At 41.2% G+C, this 19,130-nt stretch overlaps 1 protein-coding gene and 1 long non-coding RNA gene across 2 annotated transcripts in view; one reads left to right on the forward strand and one right to left on the reverse strand.

Moving 5' to 3' along the window:
- Positions 1 to 19,130, forward strand: part of Plcl1 (phospholipase C-like 1) — a 337,263-nt gene that overhangs the window by 165,163 nt on the left and 152,970 nt on the right.
- The window catches only part of LOC108351933 (uncharacterized), a 41,959-nt gene continuing 27,753 nt past the window's right edge, over positions 4,925 to 19,130 (reverse strand). Inside the window, exons 3-5 of the long non-coding RNA XR_015629559.1 lie at positions 11,689 to 11,860; positions 7,029 to 7,209; positions 4,925 to 5,251 (exon numbers count right to left, since the gene is read on the reverse strand). This is a non-coding gene — a long non-coding RNA (uncharacterized LOC108351933). The remainder of the gene's footprint in view (positions 5,252 to 7,028; positions 7,210 to 11,688; positions 11,861 to 19,130) is intronic.

Genomic DNA, 19,130 nt, shown 5'->3' on the forward strand with positions numbered 1-19,130 from the left:
TTTTTTCCCCCCTCAGAATTCTTTTCTGCCTTTTTGGCTTTCAAAGTCTTTTATATCACCTTTTGCCTCTATGAGCTGTCTTTGGACACCCCTTGCATTGATTTCTCTCCTTTTAACATATCTATTCATGTGTCTTCCTTAGGTAGAGCTCAAGCTGTATCTTCTATGGTTTTAGAATCTGCAGTGTCAACTCCAGTCACTGTCCTTTTATGCTGGTGGCAAAGTTAATGGAAAGTAGTAGGTTTTTCTTGGGATTCCAGCTTTCCTGGTTTACATTTAATAATGTGACTGAGTTTATGATATAGGCAGTAATCAAAGATGTTGCTATTTCATGGTGATAGTCTGTGATTTTTATAACTAACGATTATGTTAAGTAGATTATTAATTTTAAACTTTATCAGTGCATTTTATAAGAACAACTTTTATTGGCATTTATATAAAGGATTTAACTAAGTAATTACCTGACATTTGGTTTTTGTGATAAGGCTTCATTGATGAGAAGTAACTGACTCATGCTTTGTTAACACAGTGAATCAGTGGGCACTCTTCAAATCATTATTTGTTCCTGGCTTCTGTGTTAGTGCCTGCACTCTCTCCAGAGTTAGTGGAGAATTGCTGACCTTTTGGTTTCTGATTGAGAGTATGATTTGGGGGGTAAGGATGGATTTGATGAGAAGTATCACAGGTTCTTTTTTCTCTTTTTTTGTAAGACACTGCCTTTGATGATTGACAGAATGTGCCTTCTGTAAGGCAAATAAGATATTTTACAAATGAAAATTGTCTTTTCCTAAGCCTCTCTGCTTACACATGCCAGTGATGACAGGTTGATCTTTGTGTTTTATGAGGTATTAATCTCGGTGAGATGGCCTCCACCAGTCCTATGTTCTTTGAGGCCTTTTATTTTTTCTTTGATATTGGGTCTCTCAATGTAGCCCAGTGCAGACAAGCTTTGAACTCAAGATCCTCCTGCCTTACCCTCCCAAGTATGAGGATCATGTGTGTGCTTCCATGCCCTGCTCCTTCAGATTCTAATAATTTCACAACTGTGTAATATATGACATAGTTAGCATTTTCCCAAGTGCCCAGTGAATCATCCAGGAGGAAAGTAGGGTTGTCAACAATCATCCTCTTAGTTACAGCACAGGGTACCACTTAGGAATGGAAAGTGTCCTAGGGCACGGGTTTCATAAGTTTGTTCTGTTGGATTCTAGAAAGCAGTAAGTGCGCTATTAGTCATTTGTAGGCCACCCCTCCTGACTCTTTTCTGAAATCTCTGAATAGTCTAGATTGTATGATGTTCAGAATTGAACAAACTAAAAAGCAATGGTTTATCTTTTATTGTTATTTGTACTGTTAAAATTTATTTTATTTATGTGAAAATACACCATTTATGTGGGTGCCCTCAGGAGCTAGAAGATGGTGTTGGACCTGTTAGAGCTGGAATTACAGGTTCTTGTGAGCTGCCCAGCATGAATGCTGAGAAACAAACCCAGGTTCTCTGGCTAAGAGCCAGCCCCAGAAAAATGGTTTAAAAGCATAACTTACATAGAACCACACTCAAAATGTACATGTGAATTTTGTGTATATTGTATTCTACATTTTATAGGGTGTGGAAGTTTGAAGTCTATAATGGAGCTGAGATGCCTGGTTCCTCAAGGTAATTAGGCAGGCTCATCCTCCATACATGCAAGGTAGTTCCTGGGAGTGCAGATCATGGATGCATCTCTATCACGTTCCTGTGTTCTCCCTCACCATGCTCAGCCTTTGATATCCCCACTGTGTAGCTAATCATCTCTACTTAGTGTTGTAGTTCCGGCGCATGCTCGCTCGCTCGCTCTGTCTGTCTGTCCGTCCGTCTATCCGTCCGTCTGTCTGTCTATCTATCTATCTCCCTTCTTGCTTTTCATGATGTTTACTTAATTGTTACTCATGATGTTTGCTTAATTGTTATGATTATCTTTGGTGTTGTAACAGCAAATATTTCCAGCCTTCTGGACAAATGATTCTCCTTCCTGATATGTGTCATTATTTTATGTTCTTTGATCGATGAAATGCGAAGAGAAGCAATTACAAGTCAGTTTTGGGTGGAATCATTTAATATGACTCAACTACTATTGCTCTTTTCTGTTGACTGCTGGTGTTCTGAGGTAGAGCCTGGGTCCACGGGTGGCTGTGATGGCTAGCATCTCATCCCAACCTGCGGGGTTCATTTAATTTATGCTTAGGGGATTGTTTGTATAGTGCATAGCCTAGATAAGTCACAGCTCTGCATTCCAATATGATATATGTCAACTGTAGGAGGTTCTTGAGTATAGCTAGTGTAAATGTGCAAAACACACACTAGATTCTAATGATTTACAATGACAAAGAGTATGTAACATATCTTATTAAAACGCTGAATACTGTTTAAAGTGTTTGATAAGTTAGTTTTAACTTTTTTTAATTTAAAAAGGGTGTTAAATATATGCAAGCTTAATTAGTAACCATGCCGCCATCCATATTTATTTGTATTTTTTGCATAACAATTACTTTTAAAATTTCCTATGACTAAAAATAATACTTAAATATTTTTATCCCCTTAGGAAATCAATGCTGTGTATGCATCTGATGTTTATATTATATTAATTGTTTTGAACTGTTTTACATTGCTCCTTAAATATCCAGATCACATTTTTAGCAAGGTCAACTCCTTCTAGCAAGCATTTTCTATTCTTTATAAAAATTACCTAGAAGCCCCCTTTTGTTCACTCATACCTATAACTTACTTTTCCAGTATCTACCACTTAAAAACTATGTTATTTATTGATATTTATTAAACAAGGCCCTGTGCTACAAATCAGAAGGTTATTGAGGAAGAGAAGTGAGCAGTCATGAGCTCCTTGGGCATAGAAACAGAGAAAAACAAAGTACCAAATATCTCTGAAGTCCTTTAAGTATGCCTCCTTCCAGAGTGGTTATGGAATGAAGGGCACACTGGGTTGTTTTGTTGACTGAGGAGAGAAGATCAAAAGACCACAGAATGAGAAAGGTCTTGGCCATAAACCAACTTGCATTTTATTCCATCACATACATATTTTGTAGAAATGCATAAGGCAAGGTGGTTATCAAGGGATTGACTCTCTGGATGTTTACTCCATTATACCTTTAGAATTTTTTTCCTCCAGAAAACACTTATCATTTGTAGAATAATTCATCAGCACTAGCAGTTCCATATTTCTGAGCAACACTGGGACAATGTTTGAGAACTTAACTTCCCAACTTATGCTCTATAGAATGCAGGTTGCCCTAAATCTTACTTATTTCTCTATTGCTATGATAAATCTTCATGACAGCAAGTTATAGAAGGAAAAGTTTATTTGACTCTATAGTTCCAGAGGGGTGAGACCATCACCATCATAGTGGAGAGCATGGCAGGAGGCAGGCATGGCATCAGGAACAGTGGTGAGCTCATATTGTATATTATGAACCATAAGTAGGAAGCAGAGAGAATAAACTGGGAATAGCTCATGGCCTTGAGACTTCAAATCCCATCTCCAGTGGTGTACTTCCTCCTGCAAGAGTGTACCTCCTAAACCTTCCCAAAGGACGCCACCAACTGGGGTCAAGGATCACACATCTGAGCTTTCAATAAAAAGAGATTCTATTAGAAATATACTTCCAAAAATTCTCCATTTCTGACCCTGCAGTTCTTTCAGATAGGAACAATTCTGGGTCAGAGTTTTTGACTGTGGGATGGCAACCCCATCCCTCCACTTGATGCCCTGTCTTTCTACTGGAGTTGGACGCTACGAGTTCTCTCTCCTCACTATAGGGCATTTCATCTAAGTTCCCTCCCTTTGAGTCCTGAGAGTCTCTTACCTCTCAGGTCTCTGGTACATTCTAGAGCCCCCCCCCACACCTCCTACCTCCCGAGGTTACCAGTTTCCATTCTTTCTGCTGGCCCTCAGGGCTTCAGTCCTGTTCCTCTCCCCAATACCTGACCCTGTTTCCTTCTTTCCGTCCCTGTACCCTTTCCCTCCATCCCTTCCCCATCCCTGTGGTTGCTTTCTTTTCCCTCCCAAGTGGGATTGAGGCATCCTCACTTGGGCCCTTCGGCTTGTTGATCTTCTTGAGTTCTATGGATTGTATCCTGGGTACTCTGTACTTTTTTGGCTAATACCCATTCATTACGTTTGAGTTATTAAGGAATAAATAAATATATAAATAAATAAATATAAATAACTTCCTCTGGGGTGTTACTTTTTAGTTTGTTTTTACAGAGCTGATAGCCTGCTCCCTATGCTTGGCTCCAGTTGATTTACTGATGAGGGGAAATAGCTGATTTAGTCCATGGAAGCATCTTACCTGAAAGTGAACACTTCTTAAAAAAGAAAAGCCCCCACGCTGTAAGATTCCAGAAGGCTTGGGACTTGTGCCTCGGAGGCACACGCTGAGTAATGTGTTTTGAAGGCAGGCTGCCAGGGTTTAACAAAGAAAGGCAAGCACAGCTTTTGTTTTGCAATATCTGGAAAACTTGGAACTCTAATTTCTTGGAAGAAAAGTCTTTCCAAGATAAAGACAGTGTGTAGCCATTCCACCTCAAAGAACTATGGCAAGAGCAAAGGCCAGGCCAAATGGAAGTCGTGAGTCTTCCCCCAGATATTGTGACCTTGTTAAGTTTCATTGCATGGCTGATAGCCTCATAGAGAATGTTCTTTTAAGGTTAATTTTACTAAAGCTCCTGAACGAGGACAGAATTTAAGAAAAAACTATTCTTCACTATCAGTTCATTGTTCTTTTATCTTTAAAATTATAGATTTATTCTAAGAGTATTCTGAGCTCTTGGTGCTACATATCTTACTTTTTCTTGTTTGCTTTTGAGGACTCAAGTTTATAGAAACTGCTATGATGTCTTGTAACTTAGATTTTCAAAGTAAAGCACATATTATTATTTTTGTTTTTAATGTATTTATATCCTCTGTGAACTTTATCAACAAGGAAGTTTTACAAAATTTCCTCTTCTTACAGAGTGTGGAAAGTATTACTAGTGACTTTGTAGCATCAACTAGACGTTATCCTTTCAGGCCTTCCACAAAGGTAGAAGCTTGTTGTCATAGGGTACAGTGATGGACAGAGAGGATCCAACTGACGCGGGTTCTTGCTTGTATCCACAGAGCAGGGCACACAGCAGTGTTTTTCCTGAGGTAGGAGTGAGGGAAGAAGGTGAAGTATGGTGGAGGTCTCGTCCTCATGTTTTCTTGGTTCTTCCATTCTGGGGTGCAGAGAGAATCTCTTATAAATGTCACCTGTTAATAAAAAAGCTGATGGCCAATGAGCTAAGGCAGGAAATAGGAGGTGGGACACTGGCAGGAAAAGAGAGGACTCTGGGAAATAGCTGGAGATTAAAAGGAGGCACAGGAGAAACAAGAGAGGAGATAGAGAGGTGAGCACAGGTAGCTAGACTCAGGAAGATGCTGAGGAGACATGATGGGATAAGGGGACTGGACTGAAGGAGAGAGAATTAACCAAGTGGTAGACATGGACTAGTTTAACGGTTAAGTAAGTTAAGTCAGAGAATGAGCCAAAGCTTTTGGCCTAAATGATATAATAATAACTAATTAGTCTCAGAGTCATCATTCCGAGGAGGAGTAGGACTGGGAAAGGAAAAATGGGTATAATATATTTACACTGAGGACTCCACCTAACTCAAGTGGGAGGTCTGCTTGCATTCTTTAAGAGACGCAGTGTGGATGTTTGTTAGGTGAGTCCCAGCTGCTAACAGAGGGAGTCCTAGCTGTAATACCACATGACCGTGTAAATAAACTTTAGGGCAGATACAGGGTCTTCCTTCCTTCTCTTCTTCCTTTCCTTTCCTTCCCTTCCCTTCCCTTCCCTTCCCTTCCCTTCCCTTCCCTTCCCTTCCCTTCCCTTCCCTTCCCTTCCCTCCCCTCCCCTCCCCTCCCCTCCCCTTCCCTCTCCTCTCCTTTCCTTTTTTTAAGTTGGACCTCATGTGCTGCAGACTAGCCTCCAATTCCTTATGTTGTTGAGGATGAACTTGATTTTCTGACCCTTCCATCTCTGGCTCCCCCGAGTTATATTTCAGATATGCGCCACCACACATGGTTCAGTGCTAGGGATCTAATTCAAGGCTTCATGCATACAGGCAGGCACATTACCCGCTTATAGTCCCAGATCCATAAATGCCTTTTGCTTTGGGACAGTGCACTTTCACCCAGGAAGTCGGTAGGCATCGACCCAGATGATTTTTGAGCAACTTTTTAGTATCCCAAGTACTGTAAGCCTGGACGATGTGCTTAGCATGCTCTAAAGATTGTTGCTAATGGCTTTTCTTTATTAGTTCTGTGTTGAGTATACACGCCATCTTAGCATCTCCGCCATTTTGGTAATAAGAAAGATGAAAAATTAAAACGTGGTAATGCGATGGATAAACATTGGATTTGAATTAAGGTTGGAATGTACTTATTATAGAGGTTACATTTCCTCCCCAGTAAAAAGACAGAGCTGGTGGATGATCTTGACATAGTCAAGAAACAAAAAGGGCTCGTGTGGCCAGAGTGAGTCAGTGATGGGAAGATACGAGTTGAGGTCACTTAAGTGTAGGGAAGATGAGGTGAAAGCCCCGTGGGGAACATCTCGGATATTCTCATAACAGTCACTAACCATCATAGAACTGAAAGAGAATTCAATGTGATAATGCTCTTCATAGTTCCTCTGAGTAGGAAGTGAATGGTCAAGAGGCAAAGGGGGCATTATGGGAGTTTATAAACGCAGAAATCCAAGTTCAAGATGATGTTGCCTTAGATAGTGTTAGTGGTACCTGGGAAGTTCATGTCTTTGGAAGATGCTTTACAATAGAGCCCCCTGGACTGTTTGCTGGGTGCTAGTTGGAGAATGAGAATAAGAAGAGATCATGGTGGTTACTATATTGGGGTTTGGATAGGTGAGTGGAAGGTGGTGCCATTTACTGCAGATGAGAAATCCATTGGAGATCTGGTAGGAGACACACTGAGAGTTCTTTCTGTTTTTACCTTGTTAAGTTTCATCTGCCTGTTAAATATTGAAGGCTAAGAGTCAGAAAGACAGCCTGACCATCAAGGCCTGGTGTAGAGACTTAAAGTTGCAAATTCGTGGCATGGACCAATTCTGCATTTTGACAAGATGGGTAAAGATGTAGACTAGTGCTGTAATTTATCTTGATCACATGCAGCTCTGTCAGGAAAAAAAACCAACAGCATTCTTTATGAAATAATCTAGTAATTATTACTTACTAGTTAGACTTCCTAGAGTAATTGATGATCAGACAATTAGAGCAACCACATCACTTTCCTCTGATAATTAGAGCTAATTTGTAAGCCCTAATAATAGGCTGACTCACAAGTAAAATGATGCAGACTACAAAGTCTGTCTTACCAAGTGGGTACGGGAAGGTCCTCTTTAGGCTTTTGAAGTTCAGGGCTGATGAGTTAGAATAGCTTAATTCAGTGTTTTCACTGCTAACTTGTGTCTATATTTGCGGGAAATCTAATAGGGGGCTGGGGATTCCTATCCCTCACTTATCCTCATCTGAGCTATCCAGCATGTACAGCCTGAAGCTCGTTGCACCGTAAGAGTGGTGCTCATGTGACACAATGTCCCCTTAAGGTCTATTCTGCCGCTAGTGACTTTGCATGGGTCGTCTATAAACTTCACCATGATGTTTGCAAGGTAGACATATTTATTTCCATCTTAATGACCAGGAAACAGAACTTTAAGGTCATTTGGCTTAAATGACAGAGCCAGGACTCTGATCTAGGTCTGGTTGCTTCTGAACTCATCTTCAGTTTTTCTTATTCAGACTCTTAAACAATGTCTGGTAGTATGTTCTGCCAGTCATATCTTCCCCACCCAGCACATTTATATATTCCAGGGAAGTATCCAGTCTTGGCTTCATTCTTCCCAGCTCGCTGCCCCATTCGTTGCTTGGACATGTGCATGGTTCTCACTTGCTCCCATTACAGGTGGACCTTCTGACCTATCATGAAACTTGGCTCTTGTTATGTCTTCAAGCTCTGGTCTCTCTGTCCTGTTGTTACATGCTCTGAACATTGTTTGGGTGATCATCTCTCTGCTTTGGCTATCACATTACTGAGAACAGCAACACCAAAGAAGTCTTAACCCATGGTTAATTACATTCTTGGTTGCAAGGACTCTGCTACATTATCAAGGCTGATGGGTGTCAGATTCAACCTGAAACACCGCCTGGTTTCAACTCATAGTTAGATCAATTTCAAGTGCTAAGGCAAGCCTTGTTCCTGTCTGGGAATGATTCGCTTATGGCTTTTCTAATGTCGATTATTTAGCTTCACCTACAGAGCAGACCTCCCAGGTTTAACAGTATAACAAGTTACAAGACTAGGCATGTACCCTGATATCAGGGCTGGTGAGCCAACCCAGTAGGAGTGAAAGGGTCCCAAGAGCTGGTGAAAGAGTCAGAGGTACCAGTACTCCCACTGTTAGGAGTTCCACAGAGACACCGAGTAGAGAACCCTAATGTAACGCAGAGGACCAAGTGCAGACTCAAGTTCCGTGATTACTGCTTCAGCCTCTGTGGGCCCCTGTGAGGTCTGCTTCACTGGTTCTGTGGTCTGTGTTCTCTTGGTGTCCTCAACCCCTCTTGGGAGCTCAGAGAGCTTCAAACCTTTCTTTTCATAACTTCAAACGTTACTTCCCTACCTGACCATTGGTTTCCACCCTAACACCTACTCTGCGTTTGATCAGTTTGCTCTCATCCATTCATTCTGCTGTAACTGCCACCGACAACTCACTTTCTCTGAGGCATGACCTTGAACGTGACCCTTCTTATTCTGCCTGACTCTAGTGGGTCCTTGAAGTTCAGGGTTCATTGTGACTTTGCTCAGTGCCATTCCTTTAATATTTCCTCAACTTTGCCGCCTCTGTCTTTGCTCTCTTTGGAAGAGGACTTCCATTCACCTGTACAAATGAACTTACCACTCACTTTTAGGTCGAACTCCATTATCATTTATTGTGAAGGCTTCCCCACCCGCTCCCATTCCCAGCAAGAAACGAGCATTTTACCTTGCAGCAGTTCTTTGTGTTGTTATCTTTTATTCTGAGGGTCGGACACAGCGGACTCCGCTGTAGTTCCAGCTCATGTGCTGTTACTTCATTCCTCCCTCTGCTTTTCATAAGTGTAACTATTTATTGCTCTGTGGCCCCAGTTTTTTATTTTTTGCTCAAATCTGAGCAGTTCTTCAAGTAGTTGGTGTTTTGTTTTGTTTTTTTTTTTTTTTTTGTTTTTTTTTTTTGAGACTTACTGCTTCTCTGACCTATGGTCCTCCCACAGTGAATACCATTTGTTATGTACTTAGAGGACATCCGGCTTCTAGGGCCCTCTGGGATCGTGAATAATTCTGCCTGGGAAGAGGCTCAAACACTGGAGCTGAAATTTCCCCTCCCTGTGTACTTAGTTTTATTTACAGAGGGTTGTTTGTAGCTTAGGTTTTAATAACTTTTAATGTTAGGAAATATAGCAAAAAAGATGTAAATAGGTGCCCTAGAATTAACCCTGATAGCATTGCATTCGCTCTTTTGCTAATGAAACAATGGGAACGCCCTTCTGGGCGTGCTCCACGATAGCATCTCAGTCTTGCCCCTGACCTCCTCTCCTGCTACCAGCTTCATTCCACCGCTCTCTCCCTTCAGCAAGACTGTCTTCACCCGGAACAGTTGTTAACCCTGTTCCCTTGTTTGTATGTGCGTTCTGATTAATGCCCAGGTCCAGCTGTGGCAGTTCCACATCCCTTTTGATTTGAGTCCCAGCTGCCTTCTCCACTTTTATCTCTTGTCTCCTTCTCAGCTCTACATCCCAACTCCAGCTGCACTGTAATTTTTATGACTCTCCCAAAAGCCAATGCTTTTGAAAGCATGGAATATCCTCATTTCTTACCCTGGGAGATTCCCATTCATCACATAAGACAAACTGAAGTGTCATTCATCAGTGGAACCTTTCATGACCTGCTCAGAGGGTGGTCCCTTTTCTATGCTCCAATATTACAAATTTGTTCTTCACATAGCAAAATCATGCTGGCGATACGATGCTGTAGACATTGGGGTCTTTGGACTGCAAGGGACCATATAAGAATATATGCAGGAACCCAATGATACAGAGGTGAGATATAAACTTGAGTTAAATTCGAATGACCCTGTGCTTTAGAAGAAGGACAAGTACAGAGCCTGAACAGCATGGTAGTAGCTAGTATGGTGAAGTTCTTATGTGCCAGGCCCTGTGTAATGGAATTCTAACATTTAATACTCACAATATCTTAAACGCAAACAGCACTTGGGAAATCAAACAAGCTAATGTGGTGATAAATAAAGCAGGGTCAGCCTCTGCCTATGGGGAATGACAGAGAACACTGTCCAGGGTCACATGAGAGCTGGGTGGTGGTGCAGCAGCTGAGATCTAGAGGATAAATGCTCCACGCACAGCGCAAGAACAGCCGTGTTCTGTGATGTTGGAGGGTGAAGGTTTAAGTGAAGTTAAATCTTATCCTTTCCTTTTTAAATGCTATGTGAATAACATTACAAGTTGTGTTCATTGACCCTCACATGTCCCATGCTTCCGTCCATCTACAGAAAGCAAACCAGCACTGGTTCCTTACAGACTCTCAGGTGAAAACCAGTAACCTTTCACTGTCAAGACATTTTATTAAAGCCTTCTTAGCTCTTGGTGGTCAAGAATTGGGAAATCATGACTCAGTTCTAATTCCTAATGTGTAGTAAAAAGTATTAAGAAACATACATGAAAACATTCAAAGACAAGGTCAGATGGTAAGACATCTCAAGTGAGGAAACATTAGACCCAGCAGTAGTATAAAAGTACAGCCGCTTTCTCTGCTTGATGGCACTGGCTAAATTCCTGATGGGAAACTTCTCCATGATAATGCCTTTTTAAAATACAAAGTTCCCTGCCCATATCTGCGTAGGTAGCCTGTAAGCAATTCATGTGGACACCTCCCCCCGTTTGTAGAAGACAGAGCTTTTGAGTAAAGCTTTTGATGGTTGAGGGGAGACGAGTTCGAGAACCTGAAATGGTTATCAGTCTAGGAAGGAGTTTCTGTATTCCAGAATGAACCTATCAACACCAGTCCGTGGAAGAAGTTCCTCGAGAAAGGCCTTTCATCCACAGTCACACCTTAGAAGTTAGGAGGTTCTGGTTAGCAATTCTAGATGTACTCACATATTTGTGTAGAGCTATCTACCCAATTTATAGTCTTATTCAAAGATGCTCATACCTTTCTAGAAAGACTTTATGATATAGTCTTAATTTTAAATATCATTATGTTCTGTTTTCTCTGGAAGTAATGGTTTACTCAGACGCAGAGTTCGTATTTAGCTCTGGAAAAGTAAAATTATCATTAACCCAAGCTGGCATCTCAAATCAGCAGATATTTCATTTGTCTCAGCTTCTTTGAGAAGGGGATGGGCTTTAGCTAAGCACATATGTGGAGGTCCAAGCTGACAGCAAATACAGAGGGTAAACTTGAAGAGGGCCTGTTCCCTACTGTACTCTCAGACTGTTTCTTTCGTCACATTATTTCCACCTCTAATGAGATCTACCTGTCAAGTCTAAGTGGGGAACCCCCCAAGAAAAAGCAGCTGGGAGCATGCTGAGATGACGAAGCTTACCTTAACTGTCCTTTAAGCAGTAGCTTTCTGGGAAGTTGACGCTTGCCGTTGTTGGTGGTTCTTTCTAAGTTTTGCTTTCTTTCTCTCTGTCTTATCCAGCACTGTACCAACTCTTGTTCCTCTTCAATTGAATGTAAATTCTGTTTCCAGAGTCTCACAAGCTTGAAACCTACTGAGCATTTAAAGTATCAGCTATGGAGATTCGTATGTGTATAAACTTTAATATATCACTTTATATTTCACATGGGCCTTGATCATTGTTTTGGTGTGTGTGGGTGTGTGTGTGCGCATGCGCATGTGTGTGTGCATGTGTGTGTGCATGTGTGTGTGTGAGTGTGTGTGTGGTGTTTAATAAATGAAGAGCTTCTTGGAAAAATGAACCTCTTATTTCATTTACAGTAGAATTTAGACATATCTGGTGTAACACGTTTTCACCCGTTTAAAACTTTAGCACAAGCAGGCTCTTTTGAGGAGTTAGGCATTTTCTGCAAAAGATGAATTGGCATAGAGCCTGGCATTGGAAAAGGTTGAAATGTTCTTATTATCATTGATACACTCTGTGCTAGGCACTGAAGATAGGAGATAAATGAGTATTATTTCAAAGGAACTGGGGCCTGGGCACCGAGGCATGTAGGGATGTGTTCGGAATCACAGTAGTTCTACGGAGATGGGAGTTTGGTTGTTTTGTAGCTTGGATTTACAGCCTTAGGCCAGCATGCACTCCAGGCCTATGCGTCTGTCAGCTGCTTTAGATGGGATGCGTGGATCTGCTGTACAAATGTCCAGAGCGTTACGGCCGGGTAAGCTGAGAGTCAGTCTACATCGTGACATAGTGTTGACCTCTCTCAGCATAGCCCCTGGTTAAAATCATACTGTGCTTTGCTTCTGGGTTTCTGATTTTCCCATATCAGCTGCATCTTTTATATCCCTTCAAGAGAAGTTAACCGGAACATGCCTACCCATTGTACTTAATATTACACTCACTCGTTATCAGAGAGCACATCTCGCTCTGCTGAACTTTGGAGACTTTTTTTTTATTAGTCAGTGTGGTGATTAGGCAGACCTGTGAAAAGCGGGTGCTTTCCAGGTTTCAAAAACCTGAACTTCCCTTGGTTTGGTAGCTAAAGGCATGTTGACAAATTAGGAGACAACTCCTTTGGCTCCCTTAATTAGAGTGTGTGTGTGTGTGTGTGTGTGTGTGTGTGTGTGTGTGTGTGTGTGTTGGTAATTTATAATGGGAAGATGCTGGTTATCTTAAAACATTTGAAGCTAATTGCTTTTAACGCCATAGATGGTAGTCCTCAAATGAGGGCAACTGACTAGGACAAACAAGGATTTGAAAGTTATTTTATAAAACAACCTTCAAACGTTAAAATAAGAAAAAGCATAAAGTAGCCAATTTAAACGTACTTTATCAGGTGCTCAATAGAAATAAAATTATGCTCACAATTTCTTCCTGTTAAGGATTTGTAGTTTTAAATAATGGGTTTCTTCATTTTAGTAGTTGTTCCCAAGGTGGTCAGTAATACAAGGTGCTAAGTCTGTAAAATAGATTTGTATTTCAAATTAAAGTCTAAGAAAAAGCTTGATGTGTCTATCGAGACTCAATAAAGCCACCAGAAAAACGATTTCCTTACCTAAAATTATGTATTGCCTAAGAAACTTGCTCATTATTGCCTTATTAGTATCTTCTGCAAAGAGTTTGTAAGAACATTTTGTACTTGTAGTTGAAACTAATAGGTTAATAAATAGAATTTAGCACCAGTTTTTCTTTGACTTTAAAATGGAATTCATTTAAGCTAAAATTTAAGAACATTATGACGAACATTATTTAGTCAAAGTGTGGTAAGTGTCCAATCTGAGATGGGCTCATAGATGTTAGAGGCATCTGGAAATTCCTTTGTGTAATGCATGGCAGCTCCCTGCTTTGGTGGAAGGAGGAGAGAGGACAGAGAGATCTGAGGTGTGACTCTGCCTGTGTATCTGTGAGGCAGTTGATAAGTGAGTTCTTTGGTTTCATTATTGGGGAAGTGGGAAATGAAATTGTCATCACACAGGCTACCTTTGAGAAGAGAGAGAAGGCCCTTGGACCTTTTGCAGTGTTTGTTAGTTCTATTTGGCAACCATTTTCATGAGAATAATTCTTCATCAGCAGTTGAACATTTTGAGATACTGAAATAGTTTTACATAGAGTAGAAGAGTCTAGGCTAAGGTTGGACAAGCTACTGCTCTCTCCCTGTTTTTGTAGTGCTGGTGTTATTTTGCTTGCCGTGCCATTGCATTTAGACGCTATCTCTGGCTGCTGTCATGTGACCATAGAGTAGTTGTTATATATATGCTGTGACCTTTAAACCTATGATATGTACTATTATTCCATAAAAATCATCAAACTTAGGTAGAAGCTGTTTCCTTGGACTTGCTTGATTTAATATTTGCCTAATTTAGAATATGAAGTGTTTGGTTTATACAAACTGGATCTGTTTCAAGTGAGAAGCCTTAGGAGTAGACTACAGCACTGCTTAGCTGTTCCCAGGAGAAGGCTAAGGTTTATCTTGCTTAGTGATGGCATTCCTCAGAACACTTGGTAGTAATAACACTAGAAACTCCAGAAAGGGATTTGGATGGGACCAAAACTTCCTCAGTCAACCTCAAAGTTGGGAGGTGCTCGAAGAAGATACCACATTCCATTGGGTGGCGACTTCCGTCTGCCTAGAGCTAGGGAAACTCTTCGGCCTTCATGATAGCATGTGGATCCAATCAAGTGTAATAAGTCTCCGCGAGTCGACCGTAATCCTGAGTTAGAAGAGTGTACTCCGATATTCTGTAGAATCTAGAGATCTTGGATTGAGTGAACATGACTCTTAGTTTCTAGGATGGGTAGTTTCAGTGCCAGGCTGTGCAAAATTTTGCAGCCAAGACTCTGTTTGAACTATAAATGTCAAGCTTTAGATACATTTAGCAGCATAGTAATTGTTGATCCCTGCTCAGAGTTCTGAGGTGTCCCCCCCAATGCTCGGCCTTTTTCAGTAAGTGATGGTTTGCCATCCCAAATGTCATTTCATTTTCTTTTCCAATTGACTTTTTTGGGGAAGATCATCAATAAAGTCATCATTCCTGACTGTAGATCTGTGCTTTAGAGTTCAAACATTCTCCCATTAACATAATCTCTTTCAAATAATAGGAGGGATGACCTTATAAGTTAGAAGAATTACTCCTATTTTTATAGATGATGAAAAATATTTGGTTCCAAGAAGCTAGGCTGCTTGCCTGAAGCCGTGAGACTTTAAAGAGGATGTGGGGGGGGGCGTGGCATATGAGTGTGAGGGTGGGAAGGCTTCTTGTGTTTGCCCCCAGAGCTCTGTTGTCCTTGCTTTGCCATTTTACTTGATTTCATTCAGCTAAAGTGTATGGAAAGATGGGTAAATACAAAATTTCTTTCTTATCAAATAAACTCCAAGGAGAAAACAGGATTTTACATTATGATGAAATAAAAAGAGCACCTAAAGTTAGAGGCTGTAAAATGTTGACCCATAGGTTCCCTTGGCCTTAGGCCTGTTTAGATGATTTCAGATAATACCTGTGTGTGTGTGTGTGTGTGTGTGTGTGTGTGTGTGTGTGTGTGTGTGTGTGTGTATAACATGGAATTAAGTCTTAAGTAATATCCCAATGAGCTCTGATTTCCAGTTACTTTGGAGAAGCATCAGACATGGAGATCACGTTCCTGTGTGGCCCTGGGCTGGAGTGAAGTAGTAGCGTCTCCTGGGAGGAGTCCAGTGCTTTTGATTTTCTTCCAGTGTCTCCCATTCCCTGATGTTCTGATATTCAAACGCCACTCTAGTTATTTACTGTAGTTATCTGACTCCCAAAAGCCTCAGCGTTTTGGACCCTTAGTCTAGACTTGAGCACTACCTTATATAAGGAGGATGTGAAACTAAGTACAATGGGGGAAGGGAGCTTGACAGTGAGAACCTTTTCTCTTGAAACATGGGCTTTTCTTTGATACTGATGTCTGATGTTTACAGTCCCATGGCTTCCGTCATATTATCATTACTGCTAATAAAGGAAAATCAGGGGAACATTGATTAGTCAAGATGAGATGCATACATTTTATCAAGTGGTTAATGTCCTCACAAAGGTCTGTTACATATTTTGTGTACATATTTGTCTTTCAAATATTTTATAACAACGCCAACACCTAACCTGTATATTGTAGGAAAATGTATTGAATGGAAAATAGAGTTTTCTAGAGTTAGCCAAATTTATTCTACTTGAGAAATTATTTGGCAGGTAAATATTTTGAGCATAAAGACTGAATTTGTTTTAAAGAAATTTATTTCTCTTTATCCCCCTGTGATGAATTCTTTTTGTTGTTGAAAGCCTTGTGTGTGAAAGGTGAGACGAGGTCACAGTGAGCTTCTACTGAGAGAATGCAAAGAACAATGGTGGTGAGCGTGGACAGATGCCCTCGGTCACACGGCCATTGCCCACAGGTGGACTGAGTACAGACAGGTCAGAGGAACCCATGGAGGGACCTAAGAAATAAGAAATGATGGAACTGGAAAATATCATCCTGAGTGAGGTAACCCAATCACAGAAAGACATACATGGTATGCACTCATTGATAAGTGAATATTAGCCCAAATGCTTGAATTACCCTAGATGCCTAGAACAAATGAAACTCAAGACGGATGACCAAAATGTGAATGCTTCACTCCTTCTTTAAAAGGGGAACAAGAATACCCTTGGGAGGGAATAGGGAGGCAAAGTTTAGAACAGAGGCTGAAGGAGCGCCCATTCAGAGCCTGCCCCACATGTGGCCCATACATGTACAGCCACCAAACTAGATAAGATGGATGAAGCAAAGAAGTGCAGGCTGACAGGAACCCGATGTAGATCTCTCCTGAGAGACACAGCCAGAATACAGCAAATACAGAGGCGAATGCCAGCAGCAAACCACTGAACTGAGAACAGGACCCCCGTTGAAGGAATCAAAGAAAGAACTGGAAAGCTTGAAGGGGCTTGAGACCCCATATGAACAACAATGCCAACCAACACAGAGCTTCCAGGGACTAAGCCACTACCCAAAGACTATACATGGACTGACCCTGGGCTCCAACCTCATAGGTAGCAATGAATATCCTAGTAAGAGCATCAGTGGAAGGAAAAGCCCTTGGTTCTGCTAAGACTGAACCCCCAGTGAACATGATTGTTGGGGGGAGGGCAGTAATGGGGGGAGGATGGGGAGGGGAACACCCATATATAGAAGGGGAGGGGGAGGGGCTAGGAGGATGTTGGCCGGGAAACTGGGAAAGGGAATAACAATTGAAATGTAAATAAGAAATACCCAAGTTAATAAAGATGGAGAAAAAAAAAAGAAGTAATGTCTGGTACACACATGACTGAGTGGGGGACAGTGTTTTTCCTGAAATGTAATTTTTTAGAGTAGATTATTTAGTTCAAACTCAAAGGGATAAATCACATTCTAATCTGAGAAACATGACAATTATAATTAACAGTACAGTGTTAAGATTTTTAAATGCTTATAGAATTGGATGAGAACATCTCTATGTATTTGTATCTGTTCTTGTTATCATTCATTCATTCACTTGATAATTATTTATGGCAGTTTGCGGTATGTACCAGTGTGGAATTCCCAAAAGCAAACTTTTTTGTTTGTTTGTCTTGCTTTTAGGTTATTTTCAACCTAGTTGGGGAGGTAGGAAAGGAAGACAGGACTACTCTCTGCATTGTAAGGCTGTGAATCCATGTTTCTGCTGTTTAGGGAAAGAGACTATTTTCAGTGTGAGCCAGCAAAAGGCTTTTTGAGAGATGAGGACTCAGATTTTGGCTAGGCTGTGAAGGACTGGTGTGTGTGTGTGTGTGTGTGTGTGTGTGTGTGTGTGTGTGTGTGTGATCAATATGCTTGTTAGTATTTCTCCAGGGGAATCCTAGAGGCAGAGCAACTGCATATTAAACCATGAGGAAACAAACTATAAAGCCCATGACTTCCTGGTTAGGAAGGAGGGCTGCACAGGTTGGTGGGCATTGCCTGAAGGGCCTTGCCTCTCATGCTACAGCATCTGTGTTTCAAAGATGCGTGTTCCGTTCCTGAGCGAAGGAATACTGTCAAGACCTCGGTGTACACTCAGCAAGTGTCTGGAGGTGGATCGCTCTCAGCAGAGTTTAAAAAATACCTTTGTAACAGCCGCGGTACACAAAAGCTTGCTCAGGAGACAATCAAAGCTTTCCTAAGCAGAAGCATCCCCTCAGACTCTCACCTGGGTTCACTCGGAGACTCTCCCTGGCGTAACACAAGCTACACAGTGAACAACAGAACAAACAAAGAGCAGACGTGCAGAGAGAAGACTCCTGGCAGCATGGCACAGGCGGAGAACACTGTTTTGATATGCCATTTGGTTTTCAGGTAAGTGTGTGCCTGTAGGAAATCCTCACGCAGGATCTGTGTGAAGTCTCTCTTGTTGCTCCCTCATTGTCTTCTTTGAGCTTCAAAGGACTAGTTAGGAAGACATATTAGACTTAAATGACCCCAACCCTTGCTATTTTTACTTGCTCAGAGAGCTGTGCAGACACGGTGGGTAAAGATATGAAAGTAAGACAGCAAATGTGATTTCTGTTATTATTCTCAAAGATACAGGTTTGTGGTGCAGGATGAGGACTGTGCAGGCACTGGGTAAGCCTGCCTTTCAGTGTGGCATAGTAGCTGTTTTATTGCAGTTACCCCAAGTATACATTCAGGGCAAAAGGCAAACAGTGCTCTTAAACTAATGACCCCTGGAACCACAACTTATAATAAAGATTTTAGGGTGGCCATGACTGCACAGGCTTGAAATCCTAGCACTTTGGAAGCAGAAGAAGGAGAATCAGGATTTTAAAACCAGCCTTTACTTCATAGTGAGGTAGAGGCCAGCCTAGGATACACAAAACCTTGTCTCAAAAGACTAAGTAAGTAAATAAATAAACAAATAAACAAATAAATAGAAAAAACAACCCTGCAATGCTTTATGAGAATTGATTCAGTACATGTTGTTCCCTTAACAGTTTAGGCAGAAGTGAATACCTGATTTTCTCTTTCTTGAAAACTAGTGTCTTAAAATTTATGTTGCTATTAAAGTTGTCATATGTAGTTTACAATATTTCAAAATTAGTTTATAAGTGTAGATTTGAATTTCCAACCAAAATTATGAAGTGAAGGTCAATTTCATGTGTCAATTAGATCAGGTCAGTTGGATACAGAGGTACTGCTGAATGGAGGAGAGTGTTTGAGCTGGTGGGTCTAATAGAGCTGGTTTCTGTCCAGTGTGGTGTGCATCATCCAGGGTGTTGAGAGCCACCATAGAACAGCATCAGCAACAAAAGCAGAGGAAGGAGGACCACCCCGCTCCCTTTGCTTCCTGTCTTGTTTGAGTTGAGACATCTCGTTC

The sequence above is a fragment of the Rattus norvegicus genome, chromosome 9 (genome assembly GCF_021556685.1).
Source record: "Rattus norvegicus strain SHRSP/BbbUtx chromosome 9, alternate assembly SHRSP_T2T, whole genome shotgun sequence".
In the NCBI taxonomy this organism is placed as follows: domain Eukaryota; kingdom Metazoa; phylum Chordata; class Mammalia; order Rodentia; family Muridae; genus Rattus; species Rattus norvegicus.